A 6,250-nucleotide genomic window follows, 5' to 3' on the forward strand; every position below is an offset into this window, starting at 1 on the left:
CTAAAATTTTGTCCACATAATGTGACTGATTTAGAACAAATCCATTTGATGTTCTTGAGATTTTCACTCCAAGTATAACATCAGCTAAACCCATATCTTTCATGTGAAACCTCGAGTTTAACATATTTTTAGTGGATTCAATCATCTTATTGTCATTGCCAACAATAAGCATGTCGTCAACGTAAAGACATAAGATGACATATCCGTCTTTAGTGTCTTTGACGTAAACACATTTGTCACACTCGTTGATCTTAAATCCACTCTCCATCATGACACTGTCAAATTTCTCATGCCATTGTTTTGGTGCTTGTTTCAAGCCATACAATGACTTCACCAATTTACACACTTTCTTGTCCTGCCCTGGAGACGAAAACCCTTCAGGTTGTTCTATATAGATTTCTTCATCTAAGTCTCCGTTCAAGAAGGCAGTCTTAACATCCATTTGATGTACTCCAAGATTTCGCAAAGCAGCAATCGCAAGTATCATTCTAATGGATGTGATTCTCGTTACTGGAGAATATGTATCAAAGCAATCAAGGTCTTCCCGTTGTCGGTAACCTTTTATTATCAACCTGGCCTTATACTTTTCAATAGTTCTATCTGCTTTCATTTTTCGTTTGAAAATCCACTTGTAGCCTAGTGGTTTACTTCCTGGTGGAAGATCCACTAGCTCCCATGTATGATTTTGCAGGATAGAATCTATTTCACTTTTAATGGCCTCTTTCCATTGAGGTCTTTCCGAGGAGTTCACAGCCTCTTGATAGCTTTGAGGTTCACTTTCTAGCATATAGGTCAGAAAATCCGGACCATAAGATTTTTCTGTCCTTTCCCTTTTGCTATGTCTAGGTTCAACCTCAACCTCCTCTTCTAGTTCTTGGTCGTGACTATGTTGAGTCATAGTCTCATACATCCGTTTAGAAGTACTTGCCTCTTCTTCAGACCTACATGGAAACATATGTTCAAAGAATGAAGCGTTTCTCGACTCCATTATCGTGTTTCTGTGTATATCTTGGATTTTAGATTCATACACGAGAAATCGATAACCACTACTGTTATGTGCATATCCAATGAATATGCAATCTACAACTTTCGGGCCTATCTTCACCTTTTTTGGTGTTGGGACAGCCACTTTAGCAAGACACCTCCACACTTGTAAGTATTTATAGGAAGGCGTTCTTCCTTTCCATAACTCATAAGGGGTCTTCTTCATTTTCTTTCGGGGCACCTTATTTAAAAGGTAATTTGCTGATAATACAGCATCTCCCCACATGTTCTGAGGTAATCCAAAACTTACGAGCATCGCATTCATCATCTCTTTTAAAGTGCGATTTTTCCTTTCAACAACACCATTTTGTTGCGGTGAATATGGTGCAGTGGTTTCATGTATGATTCCGTGTTGTGCACAGAATTCAGCAAACGGTGCTTCATACTCACCACCTCGATCGCTTCTTAGCACCTTAATTTTCTTGTTAAGTTGATTTTCAACTTCATTCTTATAGAGAACAAATTTCTCTATCGCTTCATCCTTGCTTTTTAGCAAATACACATAGCAGTATTTCGTGCTATCGTCAACAAAAGTAATGAAATACTTGTTGCCACCTCTTGTTTGTACAAATTTTAAATCACATATATCACTGTGAATTAAATCAAGTGATTCCGTATTTCGTTCAATTGACTTAAATGACGACCTAGTCAATTTTGCTTCAACACAAGTCTCACACTTATGTTTGGAATCAACATGGAATGCTGGTATGCATTTCAAGTTAACTAGCCTACGTAAAGTATCATAGTTAACGTGTCCTAGTCTACCATGCCACACATTGGAAGACTCAAGCAAGTAAACAGAAGCATTCACTTTAGTATTCATTTTTGGTTGAACAACCATTACATTGAGTTTAAACATTCTATCGGAAACATAACCTTTTCCGACAAACATTCCACTCTTCGACAAGATGACCTTGTCTGACTCAAACACAATGCGAAAACCATGATTATTCAAAAGTGACCCGGACACAAGGTTCTTGCGGATTTTCGACACATACAGCACGTTGTTGAGAGTCAGCTCTTTTCCCGAAGTCATCTTTAGAACCACTTTTGCTTGGCCCTTGATTTCAGAAGTTGCTGAATTTCCCGTGAACAATTTCTCTCCATTCTCAACTACTTCAAAAGCAGTATATAACTCTTTATCAGAGCACACATGTCTTGTAGCTCCGGTGTCAATCCACCATTCTTTTGGGTTAGAACCCACCATGTTCACTTCAAAAATGACTGCTGCGAGACTCATATCTGACACATCATGTGCCATGTAGTCAACCACATTTGCTTCTTTCTTCTTCTTTGGCAATCTGCACTCTGAAGATTTGTGGCCTACTTTGTCACAGTTGAAGCACTTCCCTTGAAACTTCTTCTTAGGAATGCCCCCTTTTGGTCCCAGCTTGATCCCTTTTCCACCGGATGGCCCAGCTTTGATTTTGTAGTCCTTACTACCTCGACCATGTTCAACAATGTTGGCCTTAGCTGTACCAGGATTGAACCACTTCTTTTCGGAACTCTTGTTGTCTTCTTCAATTCGAAGTCTAACAATCAGTTCTTCAACGTTCATTTCCTTTTGCTTGTGTTTCAGATAATTCTTGAAATCTTTCCACGCGGGAGGTAATTTTTCAATGATTGCAGCCACTTGGAAAGTTTCACTCAGAATCATCCATTCGGCATGAATTTCGTGAAGAATCACTTGGAGTTCTTGCACTTGACTGATTATAGTTTTGAAGTCCACCATCTTATAGTCCAAGAATCGACCAATGATAAATTTCTTAGCCCCGATATCCACAGTCTTATATTTTCGATCCAAAGACTCCCACAACTCTTTAGCAGTTTTCATGGTGCTATACACGTTGTATAGCGAATCTGTCAAACTATTCATCATGTAATTCCAGCATAAGAAGTCCGAGTGTTTCCAAGCATTAATAGCACTGATAGTTTGAACATCAACCTCACCCTCTTGGAGTTTTGGAGCACTTTCAGTCAAGAATCTCGCAAGATTCAAGGTGGTCAGATAGAACAGCATTTTCTGCTGCCACCTCTTGAAATTCAAGCCGTTGAATTTCTCCGACTTTTCCCCATAGTTAACTGGTACATTAACTGGAACATTAGCCACATGTTGGCTCACAACACGACTTGGCATTGGAGCCACAGTCTGTGCCATAACAGAGCTAGGCCCTACAGTCATAGCTGCACCCATAGTAGAACTCACAGCCTGAGACTGGGTACCTTCAGCTTGGGACACATCCATGTTGGAATCTATGTTGGTGGAACCGGTTGCCATTTCGTCTTCTGAAAGAACCAAACAACAAATTAGTTTTCACAATATAGCAAATATAAGAAACTAATCAGTTCAGAGATAATTAATATAGGAAACCAAATTTTCCTTTCTGAAATTCTGTTTTAAGCTTGTAGGAAATTCAGTGTATGTGGATAAAACTGGGAAATGTTGTCTTTCGTCTCGTCAATTTGAATAATGCACAATTAAAAGACTCCTAGATGAGGAGGGGGGTCACAACTGGACCGCTTAAATCCCAAGCTCTTCTTAGACAGTTTAGGTCTTTTTGACAAAGCCTTTCAATTTTGCAACTATGCAAGTTAACAAAATTCAAACAACTGTATATCGAATTTTCACCAGATCATTGAAAGTTTTATTTCCAACAAATAACTTTTGTTCCAATCGAATTTAAAATTCATGAAGCATACGAACAATATATCATAAATTCATGAAGCATGAACTGTAAATTTAATACGAAAAATTGCATGAATTAAACAACTGAAACATAGAATTTTAACCCGAGGCCTGTGTTACACACAATTTCCTTAAAACAGATTCGCCTCCTCACCCTCCGTGCTTGAGGTTTAAAATCAGCGTCCATTTTTCAGGATACAACGGTAAAACCAGTAGCTTCCAAGCACCGCAGAAACCACTCCGGCGAACTGAACTAGTGCCTGAACTACACCACCACCAAGAGAGAACTCTATGCAAATGAATTTCTAGTGTCTTCTAAACTTGAAAGATTTTGCTTTTTTTGTGTGTGTGTTGAAATGAGGAAAATGAGCCACTATTTATAGGCTAAGCTACCATTAATGGCAATGACTTTTGGAGTTCCTCATCTTTTTCTATGTAGGACAAATTCATTTTTCCCACATAAACTCCTTTTTGAGTGGCACACTTTGAGCCTCAATTTCTCATTCACCCGAGCATCAACTTTGGCAAGTAAGTATATGATTTCGATGTACTCACGGAGGATAACACAAATCAACTTTCATCTTCCAAATTGAACAACCGGGTCCCACTCAAAACTCGTGCCAAAGTCGGTCAATTTTTCCAACATAATTCAGGTTCAGAGAGCTCGATTTAAAGTTGATAAGAATGAATGTCATTGTCAAGGTATGGAAAGTTGCACATTAACTTGTAGTCATGATATATGTATAAGGTATTAATTATCATATCATTTTCGGCACAACATCCTGGTGTTCAGGAATTGATGATGACTAATATTTGGAACTTGCAAGCTTTTGCACTATATATGCAAACGACAGATAAAATTCGATCTATATTCTATAACCAAGGAAATGGAGAGACGGGTACTCATCTACAATAATTTGATGATAACCACTTGAATTTTGCTCTTCATGGGCTCTTTTGCCAATAATCCAGGCTACTAGCTTTGGTATCTCTCTTTCTATCCAAGAAATGTTGTGTAGTCGGACACTGGTTTTATGATTTACATAAAATGATGAAAAGTGTACATAATTTGGCCCTTGAATCCAGTTTATGACCCGATCAATAGCAATGCTTTATGCCATTTAATCAGTATTTCTCTCATCGTTTTGCTTTTGGGTATAAGTAAATAACCTTGGTTTATCCTTATCTTACATTGTATTATTAGATGTGATTTAAGGTTTCTTTCCTTGTATAATTTAGTTTCCTTTTATACAGCTAGGTTTTCCTTGTACATATTTGTAAACCTCTATATGAAAGTAGATACAACGAAAATTCATTCGGCAAATTGGCATGGTATCAGAGCCCTAAGTTACTTACTCGTGCTTGAAATCTTGAGTGATTGGCTCCTGGTTCATAGAAATCGACGATCGTGTCTTAGTCGCTATGTTGGTTCTTCTAATTCCTCACGTATTTTGTATCAAATTCCTGTTCTGTGTTCTCGACCAGAGGTATTACAGCTTCGCTCCTCTAGATCTCCATCGTCTTCTCGGATCGCAGCCTTGGTTCTCGCAATCCAATGGTGTTGGCCGCAGTTTCCTTCTCAGTTCGCCCGTTGATTCTTGGTCACAGTAGGGTTCCAACATCTCCTTGTTGGGTTGGTGGAAGTTCGGTGTTGGGTCGGTGATTTTACACCTACGATCGAAGACTTCAACCTCAGGTTACACTTGTTTCTTCTCTTAGATTCTGTTGGATCATGGGTGCTGATGATTGTGTAGTGTTGTTGGGCTATTATTTTGGGCTTCAATTAATTGAATAGTGCTGAGTAGTGGTGTTTGGGCTATTGGGCTTAACTAGGGATGGCAATCGGGCTCGTCGGCTCTGGCCACCCGTGGCTCGCTCGGAAAGAGCTCGAGCCCGCCCGGCTTGAGGCTTGGGTCGAGCCCCATTTTGGGGTATTGGGCAAAGCCTGAGCCAGGCCATGTGGCTCACCGGCTTAGGCTCCTGAGCCTATATTTTAAAAAAAAATACAGAGAAAAAAATAAAAAAATTAAAAGGTAGCACCAAGAAGTATGGTGCTACCTTACGCCTGGTGCTTCCTTGTTTAAGGCAGCACCTTACTGCCTTAAACAAGGCAGCACTTGCAGCCTCTTTATTTTTATTAAAAAAAAAATTACCTTGGCTTAGAAAAGCCCGAGCCAAAAGCTCGGGTCAAGCCTAATTTTTTTGGCTCGGGCCCGAAAAAAGCTCGATCATTTTAACCGAGCCGAGCCCCAGCTTCGAATTTTGGCTCGAGAGTCGGCTCCACTCGACTCGTTGACATCCCTAGGCTTAACTAATTATTAGTTGGGCTATTAATTAGATATATTTTGGGCCTATTATTGTGGGCCTTACTTGTTGCCGACGTCGTCTGTGGAATTGGAGGTACTCTAATTCCCGTTTGCTTGTTGGGTTGAGGTGTGTTATTTTTGGTTTGGGTCATTGTTTAAGTGATTAATAGTTGGGTTGAGTTGTTTGACTGGGCAGACTTTATTTGGTTGAATT

General features: G+C 39.5%; 1 pseudogene; it reads left to right on the forward strand.

Moving 5' to 3' along the window:
* The window catches only part of LOC111383948, a 15,851-nt pseudogene extending 10,458 nt beyond the window's left edge, over positions 1–5,393 (forward strand).
* The last annotated feature ends 857 nt before the right edge of the window (positions 5,394–6,250 follow it).

This window comes from Olea europaea, unplaced genomic scaffold, assembly GCF_002742605.1.
Source record: "Olea europaea var. sylvestris unplaced genomic scaffold, O_europaea_v1 scaffold2793, whole genome shotgun sequence".
Classification (NCBI taxonomy): domain Eukaryota; kingdom Viridiplantae; phylum Streptophyta; class Magnoliopsida; order Lamiales; family Oleaceae; genus Olea; species Olea europaea.